A 12,612-nucleotide genomic window follows, 5' to 3' on the forward strand; every position below is an offset into this window, starting at 1 on the left:
TGATTTCCTTCGGATCTTTGTTCTTGTTGTCCTTTTCCTGCTCTGCCTGTAATCTCTACATATAAGGTAAATGGTAGGTATCTTAGAGTTCTCCATAGAAAGAGAACAAATAGGGTATATAAGAGGAGATTTATTTTATTTTTATTTTTTATATATATGTATTTGTATTATACTTTAAGTTCTATGGTACATGTGCACAACGTGCAGGTTTGTTACATGTGTATACATGTGCCCTGTAGGTGTGCTGCACCCATTAACTCGTCATTTACATTAGGTATATCTCCTAATGCTATCCCTCCCCCCCCCCCCCCCACCCCACAACAGGCCCATTTAACATAAGAATTGGCTTATGTAATTTTGGAGGCCAGTAAATACCACAATCTGCTATTTGCAGTCTGGAAGGCCAGTGGTATAGTTCCAGTCCAAGCTCAAAGGCCTGAGAACTAGCGAGAACAAAGGAGGAGAAGGTGGATAACAGAGCTCAAGCAGAGAGCACATTTTCCCTTCCTCTGCCTTTTTGCTCTATTTGGGCTCTCAGTGGATTGGATGATGCCCACCACATTGAAGAGGGTGATCTTCTTTATTCAAATGTGAATATCTTCCAGAAACAGCCTCACAGACACACCCAGAAATAATGTTTTACCAGCTATCTGGATATCCGTTAGTTCAGTCAAGTTGACACATCAAATTGACCATCCCAGCAGGAAAATTTAGACAAGGTTTATCTGGGCCTGGAGGTTATGTTAGTAGTCCAGCCAGTGAATGGACAAGAACCAAGTGATGAAGTGAAAACTACTTCTATTAACTTCTAAACTGACAATAATAGATGGCTAGCAACAAGTATTAGTTAAAATAATTTAATGCATTTGAGTATTTATTTGCTTAATATTTGAAAATTAATCTTAGCATTTCTACAATGTGTAATGTTAAATAACTTACCTATTTTGAACTTAAAAGGATTTCTTGTATATGATTCTGTGACTGTTACATGAGCAGACATTTGACAGATCTACTCGTATCCTTGGAAACGAGTATTTAGTCACAGACAACACTGCATGACTCAAAATTTTTTTCCGAACTCATTAAGTGTTTTATTTGGTAGAAATATGATAGTTAATTGTGTTTACAAGTAATGTGTGCATAAATAAGTAGAACAGGCAATATTAATAACTGTTAAGAGCTTTTAGAACAGCATATGTTATTACCAAGTATGGCTGATGTGAATAGATTTCTTCACTATAAATCATCTTTATTTTGCAGGAATAAATCATATATGTTCCTGGTACATTATTCCTTTAATGTAAGGCTGATTTTACTTATTGATATTTTATTTCAATATTTTCTATTTGTATTCAAATATTACGTTGGCATAGATTTTGCTTTGTGGCTATATCTTTATCAGATTTCAGACTCTGTATCATACTGACCTCATAGACTAATATAGTCACCCTAAAAATTTTTCTTCCTTTGGAACAGTTTATAGCACACAAAAATCATTCGTATGAGGAATAATTAGCAGCACATTTTTATGGCCTTTGTAAATAATCTTCAGGTTAAATCTAACACTGTTTTCCATTTTTTTCTTGCATCAGGTTTAGAATGCCATGTCTTTAAGGACATTTTTTTTCTACCTCATCGAGGTTTCAGATTATCTGACAATTCTGGATAATACTCTTTTATAATTTTTTAAATTATTTTATGTCAGTTGTTATATTAGCTTTCTGATTTTAATTTTGTTAATTTGAATTTGTTTTTGATTGGCTTTACTAGTTTAGGTTTTCTTATTTTGTCACTTATATTTTTCTTTCTTAGTTACTTAGGGTTTCTATTGCTGTTATCCTTGCCAATAGTGTCCCTTGTCCATGTAACTCTGGCCCCTTTCCTAGTCAGAGATAATTGGCTGACGCAGGCAAAGGTCTTCCAAAAGGTAGGATTCATTATTAGAGTCTTACTCACTGGAAGTGCAATTAAGAACCCCAAAGACGGCCGTGCATGGTGGCTCACGCCTGTAATCCCAGCACTTTGGGAGGCCAAGGAGGGTGGTTCACGAGGTCAGGAGATCAAGACTATCCTGGCTAACACGGTGAAACCCCGTCTCTACTAAAAATACAAAAAATTAGCCGGGCGTGGTGGTGGGCGCCTGTAGTCCCAGCTACTCGGAAGGCTGAGGCAGGGGAATGGCGTGAACCTGGGAGGCGGAGCTTGCAGTGAGCTGAGAACGCGCCACTGCACTCCAGCCTGGGCGACAGAGCGAGACTCTGTCTCAAAAAAAAATAATAATAATAATAATGATAATAATAAAAAGAACCCCAAAGACTGTGATGTTAACTGTAGGGAGCCAATAAGCAAAGTCAGAGTGTATATGGACCAATATTGCCACCAGCAAAGCCCCATGCAAGCTGAAATTAAGGGAAAGAAGGATATCAGCTTGAGGTGTGAAAATTGGTAGAAAGAAAGACACGTGTGTGGAGAAAAGCATGAACCAAGAGCCATGTAATCCTGGGGAGATGAAGGTGGACAGTCGAGCCACGTTTTATCCCTCTGGTTTCCATGAGGTCTGACTATGCTTCCCTACCACGTACTTCCATGAGGATCCCTTTCTATTTTTATATAACTCTTATCTTACCCTTGGGCTAGAGTTCCTGTTTAATGCTATCAAGCATGTCTTAAGATATTTTCTTATGTTTTTAAACTTAATGCTCACTTCATTTACTTGATTTTTAAATAATTGAATAATTTAAAGTAACTAAGAGGCTGAAGTGGATGACAATTTATTATTTCTCTCATTAATTACTCAAATCATGCAGACCCTCTGATTCTTTAACAATCTTTGCTTCGTGCATTTTTTACCTATTCTTAGCACCCAACACCAGGACACAATTTATTCTCAATGGTTGTCTTAATGGTTTCCAAGTAGATAAGATACCAGATTCTCATCTCATTCTTTCTCTGAATTACAAATACAAATTAGGTAAAAAAAAATCCATATTTCGTGAATATATATCTATGTCTCCATAGAGAAAAAAAGATAGGAAGAAAATAGACCAAAGTCTTACCAGTGCTTATTCACAGTTTTTATTTTGTTTGTGCTTCTCTGTTTTCTGCAAACAATGAAAGCGTATTATTTTGTAATCAGATAAATGAAATTATATGAGACTAAAAAATGAACAATTAATTTCTGAGTCTGACTTTGCTGTAAAACAGAGGTTTTTATGTATAGCGTTTTTGTTTTCATTGATTTCCGCATTTGCTATTATTTGGCCCAAATGTAATTCTGCAGAGGATTTTTTTTTTAATTTACAAGCTTTAAACATGTTTTATCTATTTTAACTTATATTACTAATAGATCATTTTTTTTACCTGACCACTAGACTTGAGGGAAAATTGGGTCACAACCCTGGTTATTGGCTCTTCTGCATCTCCTCTCTTTACTGGTTCTGATCTGTCTTTTCTAGGCATAGGCAGAACATAAGTGCTTGACACGGGCAGATTTGTTCATTCATTGCTTTTAACAATTATTTGTGTGAGGCTTACAGCACACTGGTACTGCTCTAGGGTCTGAGGATGGGATACAGAAGTTAACAAGACAGACAAAACCCCTGTTTCTATGGAGTTGATATTCTAATGAGGAAGTAAGCAAGCAAATTAGTGTGCAATGTATAGAAATAAGAGCTACCCAGAAAAACAAGTGTACGTGGAATATGATAGGGATAGGGTTTTCAGGAAGGTGTATTTGCAGTGGCCATATTTACAATGCAATCTGAAAATATGGAAGAAATCACTCCAGGCAGCAGGGGCACTAGTGTGAAGGTCCTAATGTAGAACAAGTGTGGATATTGAGAAAGACAAGGAAGGTCGCTGTGGCTAGAGTTGAGTGGGCGAGAGAAAGTGAAGTAAGAGATGAGGCCGGAGAGGTGAGTACAGGGCAGTTCATGAACGTGCAGATCAGAGGAAGGGATGTGATTTTTAGGTTTGATGGGAACCCACTGGAGCATTTTAAGCAGGGAAGTAATGTGATTTGTTTTATATATTGAAAAGATAACTTGAGGACTTACATTCTGGGCAGATGGAATAAAAGTACTTTTCCCTATTCCTGCCACTAAGTACAACTAATAACCCTGGATGTTATACATAAAACAAATGTAAGAACACTCCTAAAGGTAGAGAGAAAGAAGCAGGCTGGATGAGGACCTTAGGACCTCACCAATGGTGAGTTTCTTATTGTTTCTGTAAATTTTAAATTTTTGCCTATATATCCCAGACTTGGAGCTGAAGAAGCCAGCAACTCAGAAAATGGCACTGATGGAAAAAAAAAAAAGCCACAAACAAACAAAAAGCCCAAACAAAAACTTACTCTCTAGGCAAAGGACCAGGAAAGAGGCCAGCTAGCATGACAAAAAACGTTTAGACAATAACTGCTCTACTCTAGCCAAACACCACAAAAAAGCTGTGGGTCACCCACACCCATGCCAGCAAAAGCTAAGTAGGGAGCCTAGACTTTTATCCTTTACTGTCTATAATGAAGACCACAACAGCCTTGTGGGGGAAGTGTCAGAGAAAGCCAAGTAGGGAGCTGGGACTTTCATCATGACAGATGGTAACAAGCCCTTGACCCCCTGCAGTGTGAATGGAAACCAGCTGGATAACCTGTACATCCACCGCCACCTGGCACTAACTAGATACCTTTCCCCTTTCCCATTGAAGTGGTTCAGACGAAGCCTAGTGGAGATACAGGACTTTCACCACTGTCCAGAAGTAAGAAGGCCACCACTTCCTCTTTGGTGTCAGTGGAGGTCACTTGGGGGACAGTAACAAGGCACCCCTACCCTTCTGAGCCAGGAAGGTATGAGTGAAGACCTAGTGGGGAGCCTGGACTCCCAATCTTTCAGTAGTAATGAGGGACACACCCTCATGGAGGCTGGATTGGGAACCTGAACTTCTATCCCCTCCTGGCAGTAACAAGGTGGCCCCAACCCCTTTTTCCTGGCAGCTAAGTGTCAGAAGAAGCCAGTTAAAAGAGATTTAAATAAGATTCATAGTACAATACCCAAAATGTTTCAAGAGAAAATTACTTGTCATACTCCAAACCAGGAAAAGTTCAAACTGAATAAAAAACGACAATCAATACATGCTAATACTGAAATGACAAGAGAGGTTAGAATCATCTGACAAAAATGTTAAAGCAGCCATCCTAAAAAATGCTCCAAAGAGTGATCATGTATGCACTTCAAGCAAGTGGAAAATAGAAATTCTCAACTAAGAAATGGAAGATATAAAGTAGAACCAAATTGTACTAAAACACAGAATAACTAAAATTAAAACTTATTAATGGGCTCAACAACAGAATGAAGTGGAGAAAAAGGAAGAAATCAGTGACCTGAAAGATGATAACAAAAATTACCCAATCTGAACAACAGAGAGAAAGCAGATTACAAATAAATAAGCAGAGCCTCAGGGACCTGTGCAACTATAATATTCATGTTGCAGGAATATTGGAAGGAGAGGTGAGAGAAGGTGAGAGTGAAAAAGTACTAAAAGAAATAATGGTTGAAAACTCCCCAAATTTGGCAGAAACAAAAAACATCAGACTCAAGAAGATGCGCAAACCCCAAACAAAATAAACCCAGAGAATTTCACACTAAGACATCATAGTCAAAGTTCTAAAAACTAAAAGAAAAATATTGAAGGCATTGAAGAGAAATGATACCTTATTTGTAAGAGAAAAAAATTCAAATGACTACAGGTTTCTCAGCAGAAACAAGGGAGGCCAGAAGAAAGTGGGATAGCATTTTTCAAGTGCTGAAGGAAAAGAACTGCCAACCCGGAACAGACAGTGAAACTGTTTTTTAGGAATTGAAGAGAAATTAAGAAATATTCAGATGAAGAAAACTATGACAATATGTCACCAGCAGAAATGTCTTAAAATAATTGCTCAAGGAGGTTCTCTAAACGGAAAGGGACTGATAAAAGAAGGAAATTTGGAACATCCAGAAGGAAGCAAGAATGTAGTACAAAAAAATGGGCAAGTTCAATAGATTTTTCTTCTCTTCTTGAGTTTCTAAAATTACATTTGACAGTTGAAGCAAAAAATTATAACAGTGTCTGATGTGGCTTTCAATGTATATAGAAGAAATATTTAAGACAATGTGTATTACAAATGAGAGAGGGTCAAGGGCCATAAAGGGAAGTAAGGCTCCTATATTTCACTTAAACTGATAAAATGATGACACCAGTAGAATATGGTGAGATATGTATACACAATGTAATACCTAGAGTGACAATTTAAAAACCTATACAAAGAGTGACACATAAATAAACAAAAACAACATAAAAATAAAAATATAATTCTAAAAATATTCAAGTAGCCAATTGGAAGGTGGAAAAAAGAAAAAGAACAAAAAATAGAACAGCACTAAACAAAAAATAAAATCGCAGACCTAGGCCCTGACATATCAATAATTATATTAAATGTAAATGGTCTAAATTTACCAATTAAAAGAGAAAACTGGCAGAGTGGATTAAAAAGTATGATCTAACTATATTATGTCTACAAGAAACTCATTTCAAATATGACAATATAGGCAGGTTGAAGGGAAAAGAAATAGAAAATGGTATATTATGCAAACGTTAAAGCAAAGCAGGAGTGGTTATATTAATATCATATAGAGTAGATTCAGAGCAAATAAAATTACCAGAGCTGATAATGGACATTATATAATGATAAAAGAGTCAATCCACTAAGGAGACATAACAAATCATAAATACATAGGCACAAAACAAGAGAACTATAAAGATATGTGAAGGAAAAGCTAATGTAACTGAAATGGAAAATAGACAAATTGATAATTATGGCTGGACCTTCAACACCCTTCTGTTAATAATTGATAGGACAACTAGACAGAAAATCAACAAGAATATAGAAGAACTCAATAATATTATCAAACAATAGAATCTAATTATTGATAGAACACTCCATCCAACAACAGCACAATACACATTCTTTTAAAATGTCCACAGATAACAAGATACACCATATCCTGGGTCACAAAACAAACTTCAACAAATTTAAAACAATTGAAACCATACGGTGTGTTTTCCAACCATAATAGACTCAAGCTGTAAATCATTAACAGAAAGACAACAGAAAAATATCCAAACATTGGAAGCCAAACAATATACTACTAATAATTCATAGGTCAAAAGGGAAATCTCAAAGAAAAAAAATTGAAAACATTAAACTAAACAGAAATGAAAATATAGCATATAAAAATTTGTGGGTCACAGATAAAGCTGTGATGAGAGGAAGATTTATATCACTAAATGTACACATTAGAAAAGAGGGAACGTTTTAGATCAGTAATGTAAGTTCTTTCTTCAACAACCCAGGGGAGAATATGCAAAATGAACCCAAAGCAAGAAGGAAGAACATAATAAAGAACAGAAATTAATAAAGTCAAAAAGAAAAAAAGAATACAGAAAATCCATGGAAGAAAAGGCTTTTTTGGAAAATATCAATAAAATTGACAGACCACTAACAAAACTGATAAAGAAAGGAAGCCAAGACAGAGTACTAATATCAGGAACAAGAGAGGGAATGTCACTATAGACTCCGCAGACATCAAAAGAAAAATAAAAACACTGTGAACAGTACTGTGAATATTATTCATAAACATTTGACAATTTAGATAAAATGGACCAATGTCTTGAAAAACATAAACTACCATAACTCACTCAAGATGAGATGGATAACTTGAATAGGCCTGTAGCTAAATAATTAATTCTAAAGCTGCCAAAAAATATTTCTAGGCCTAGATAATTTCATTGGAAATTTTGCCAAATATTCAAAGAATAATTCTTTAATTATGTTTACATTATAATTATAATTCTTTAATTATTTATATTATAACAATTATATTATATTATAATTATTATATTATAATTATGTTAATTATAATATAATATATTATATTATAATTATGCTAATATTTATATTATAATTATAATTCTTTCATTATTTTAATAATTCTTTAATAATTCAATAAATTCTACACAATTTCTTGCAGAAAACAAGAGATAACACTTTTCAATTCATTTCATGAAGCTGGTGTTACCTTGATACCAAAACTAGAGAAAAACATAAAAAAGAAAACTGCGTTGGGGGTGGAGGCTCATTCCTGCAATCCCAGCACTTTGAGAGACCAGCATGGGAGTTTGAGACCATCCTGGACAACATAGTAAGAGTCTGTCTCTATAAATAATAATAATAATAAATAGCCAGATTTTTTAGGGAGGCTAAGGTGGGAGGATTGAGTCCAGGGGTTTGAGGCTGCAGTAAGGTCAAGATTGCACCATGGCACTCCAGCTGGTGCAACATAGGGAGACCCTGTCTCTAGAAAAAAAAATTAAAAAAAGAAAACCACAGACCAATATCCCTCATGAATATAGACACAAAAGTCTTTAATAAAATATTAGCAAATAGAATTCAACAGTATCAGAATTTTATAGTTTTGCTCATATAGATCTTGTACCTATTTTGTTAGATTTATTAAGTATTTAATGTGTGAAGGGGCTGCTGTAAATAATATTATTTTACATTTCAAATTCCAATTGCTTTTTGCTAGTATATATTAAAGTAATTTGACATTGTATATGAACCTTTTACGAAACCTTGCTATAATTGCTTATTAGTTCCAAGAGTTTTTGTTGTTGTTGTTGATTCTTTGGGATTGTCTACATAGACAATCATGCTGTCTGTGAACAAAGGCAGTTTTCTTTCTTCCTTCCCAATCTGTAAGCATGTTTTTCATTTTATTGTCTTATTTCATTAGCTAGGACTTTCAGTATGGTGTTGAATCAGGGTGGTAAGAGAGGAAATTCTTATTTTTTATCCTAAAGGCAAAGCATTTAGTTTCTCACCATTAAGTACGTCGTTAACTCTAGGTTTTTTGCCGATGTTCTTTATCAAACTGAAGTTTCTTCTTATCCCTGGGTTGCTGAGTTTTTATCATGAATGAGCGTTGGATTTTGTCAAATATTTTTTGGCATTTATTTATTTGATCATATGACTTTTCTTCTTTAACCCATTGATGTGATGATTTACATTTATTATGTTTTGAAGAAGTCTTGCACATCTGAGATAAATCCCATTTGGTTCTGATATGCAGTTCTTTTGATACATTGTTGGATTTGATTTGCTAATATTTGGTTAAGGATTTTTGCATCTATGTTCATAAGAGACATTGATCTATGTTTTTTCTTTCTTGTAATGCCTCCATCTGGTTTTGGTATTAGGATAATATTATCCTCATAAAACAAGTCAGGAAGTATACCCTCTGCTTGTATTTTCTGGAAGAGGTTGTAGGGATTGGTGGCAGTTCTTCCTTAAATATTTGGTAAAATTCACCAGTGAAACCATCTGGGCCTGGTGTTTTCTTTTCTGAAGGTTATTAATTATTGGTTAAATTTATTCAATACATCTGTTAAAACTATCAAGATTATTTATTTATTCTTGTGTGAGTTTTAGTAAATTGAGTCTTTCAAAGAATTGTTCCATTTTATCTAAGTTATCAAATTTGTGAGCATAGAGTTGTTTCTAGTATTCTTTTATTACCATTTTAATGTCCATTGCATCAGTACTGATGGCCCCTCTTTCATTTCTAATATCAGTAATTTGTCTCTTTTCTCTTTTTTATCCTTAGTAAGCTTGGGCAGAGGTTTATTAATTTTCAATAAACCAGCTTTTGGTCTTGTTGATTTTCTCTTTCCACAAAATAGAGTGCATTCTGTTTTCAATTTCATTGGTATCTGCTTTAATTTTTATTATTTGTCTTCTGCTTGCTTTAGCTTTATATTGCTTTTCTTTCTCTAATTTCCTAAGGTGGAAGCTGGAAGCTTAGATTACTGATTTTAGATATTTCTTCTTTTCTAATATATGCATGTGATGTAATACATTTTCCTTTAAGCATGGTTTTCACTATAAGTCACAAATTTTGATAAGCTATATTTTTAGTTTAATTTAGTTTGCAATATCTTTTTTTTTTTTATTTTTTTTAGACAGAGTTTCACTCTGTCATCCAGACTGGAGTGCGGAGGTGTAATCATGGCTCACTGCAGCCTCCCAGGCTCAAGCAATCCTCCCATCTCGGAATGGCCAAGTAGCTGGGACTACAGGCACACACTGCCATGCCCAGCTAATTTTTATTTCTTTGTAGAGACAGGGTCTCACTATATGGCCTGGGTTGGTCTCAAACCCCTGGGCTCAAGTGATCCTCCTGTCTCAGCCCCTCAGTGTGCTGGGATTACAGGCATGAGCCACTGTGCACAGCACACTTCACAATATCTTTAAGTTTTCCTCTTTGAGCCATGTGTTATTTAGAATTATGTTGTTCAATCTCAAATACATTGGGATTTTCCAGCTGTCTTCTTGGTATTGATTTCTAGTTTAATTTCACTGTGTCCTCGGGCATATTTTGTGTCAATTTTAGTCCTTTAAATTTGTTGAGGTATGTTTAATAGCCCAGCATGTTGTCTGTCGTGGTGACTGTTCCATATGAGCTTAAGAATAATGCATATTCTGCTGTTGTTTGATGAAATATTCTGTAAACATCAATTAAATCAGTTTACTGATGGTTCTGTTCAGTTAAACTATTTTTACTGATTTTCTGCCTGCAAGATCTGTCAATTATTGATAAAGGTGTGCTGAAGTCTCCAACTATAATAATGGCATTGTCTATTTCTCCTTGCATTTCTACTAGTTTTTGTCTCTGTATTTTGACACTCTCTTGTTAGGCACATACACATTAAGGATTGTTATGTCTTCCTGGAGGATAGAGCTCTTCTCATTAAGTAATGCCTTTGACAATTTTCCTTCTGAAGTTAGCTTTGTCTGAAATTAATATAGCTACCTCTACCTCAGCTTTCTTTTGATTTGTGTTAGTATAGTTTCTATTTTTATTAACCTTTTTTTGTTTTTTTTTCTTTGGCTTCTTTCGATATTTTCTTTGTCTTTGATGTTTTGCAGTTTGAACATGATATGCCTAGGTACAGATTTTGGGGAGTATTTATCCTGTTTGCTCTTCTCTGTGCTCCTTGTGTCTCTGGTGGTTGTCATTCTATGGATCTGTCAATATCTGTCATTCATTTTTTAAAATTTTCAGTAATTATTACTTCAAATATTTTTTCTGTTCCTTTTTCCCTTTCTTCTCCTCATATTCCCATTGCATGTATTTTACATCTTTGGCAATTGTTTCACAGTTCTTGGGGTGTGCTGTTCCATTTATTTAATTCTTTTTTTTCTCTTTGCATATTTGTATGAGTAGTAGTTTCTACTGACCTTTCTTCAAGCTCATTCATTTTTTTCAGCTGTGTCCAGCTATTGATGAGCCCATGGAAGTCCTTCATTTTTGTTAGTGTTTTTTAAATATATATTTGGCATTTCCTGTGGATTCTTTCTTAGAATTGCCATTTCTTTGCTTATATTACTCATCTGTTCTTGCGAGATGTCCACTTTTTCCATGAGAGCCTTTAGCATATTTATTTTCGTTATTTTAAATTACCGGTCTGATAATTCCAAAATCTCTGCCCTATTTGAGTCTGGCTTTGACACTTGCTCTGTCTTTTCAAACTTTGATTTTTGCTTCTTAGTATGCCTTGTAATTTTTTGTTGAAAGCAGACGTGTTGTACTACATAAAAGGGAAATGAGGCAAATAGGCCTTTGGTGTGAGGTTTTGTGTTTATCTGGGCAAGAGTTAGGCTGTTCATTCTTTGCTGTAGCTATAGGTGTCAGAGGCTAAAATTTCCTCTGGTACTTGCTTTCGTCTCTCTTGTTATCTTGGGCTTTCCCTGGAGACTTTTTCTTTATAAGGACTGAGACAATGTAGTTCTTCCTATTGCAATCCCCTGGGAGTATATTGAGGCCCTACTGATGTCATGATAAGGGGTAGAGGTAGGGGAAGTATTCAATAGTCCTATGATTAGGTGTCAGTCTTTTTTTTTTTTGATACGGAGTCTCGCTCTGTCGCGATCTCGGGTCACTGCAAGCGCCGCCTCCCGGGTTCACGCTGTTCTCCTGCCTCAGCCTCCCGAGTAGCTGGGACTACAGGCGCCCGCCATCACGCCCGGCTAATTTTTTGTACTTTTAGTAGAGATGGGGTTGCACCGTGATAGCCAGGATGGTCTCGATCTCCTGGCCTCGTGATCCGCCCACCTCGGCCTCCCAAAGTGCTGGGATTACAGGCGTGAGCCACCGTGCCTGGCAGGTGTCAGTCTTTTAGAGAACCTGTGCCTTGGGCTGGGACCTTCACAAGTACTTCTTACTTCTCCCCACCCCAACCCCTTAGATGAAAGACGGGAATGCTATAGGGAGTTGGAGTCGGGGGTTTCCCTTCCCCAGGTCAGTGAGGCTCTAGTAAAATAGTTTCCTTTGATGATGACTTTCATTAAAGAAGAATGAATGCTCTGGGCATTTTTCAGATGATTACTTTCCCCGTGCTCTTGTCATAAGCATGAGATTTATCTCAGGTTAACTCCCTGAGAATCTATCCGTTGGGACTGCTGGAGATAAAACTCATGTAGATGTGGGAGCCTCCCTAAGACTGGCCTCCCTGGAGTTT

Source organism: Pan troglodytes, chromosome 1, assembly GCF_028858775.2.
Source record: "Pan troglodytes isolate AG18354 chromosome 1, NHGRI_mPanTro3-v2.0_pri, whole genome shotgun sequence".
NCBI classification, from domain to species: domain Eukaryota; kingdom Metazoa; phylum Chordata; class Mammalia; order Primates; family Hominidae; genus Pan; species Pan troglodytes.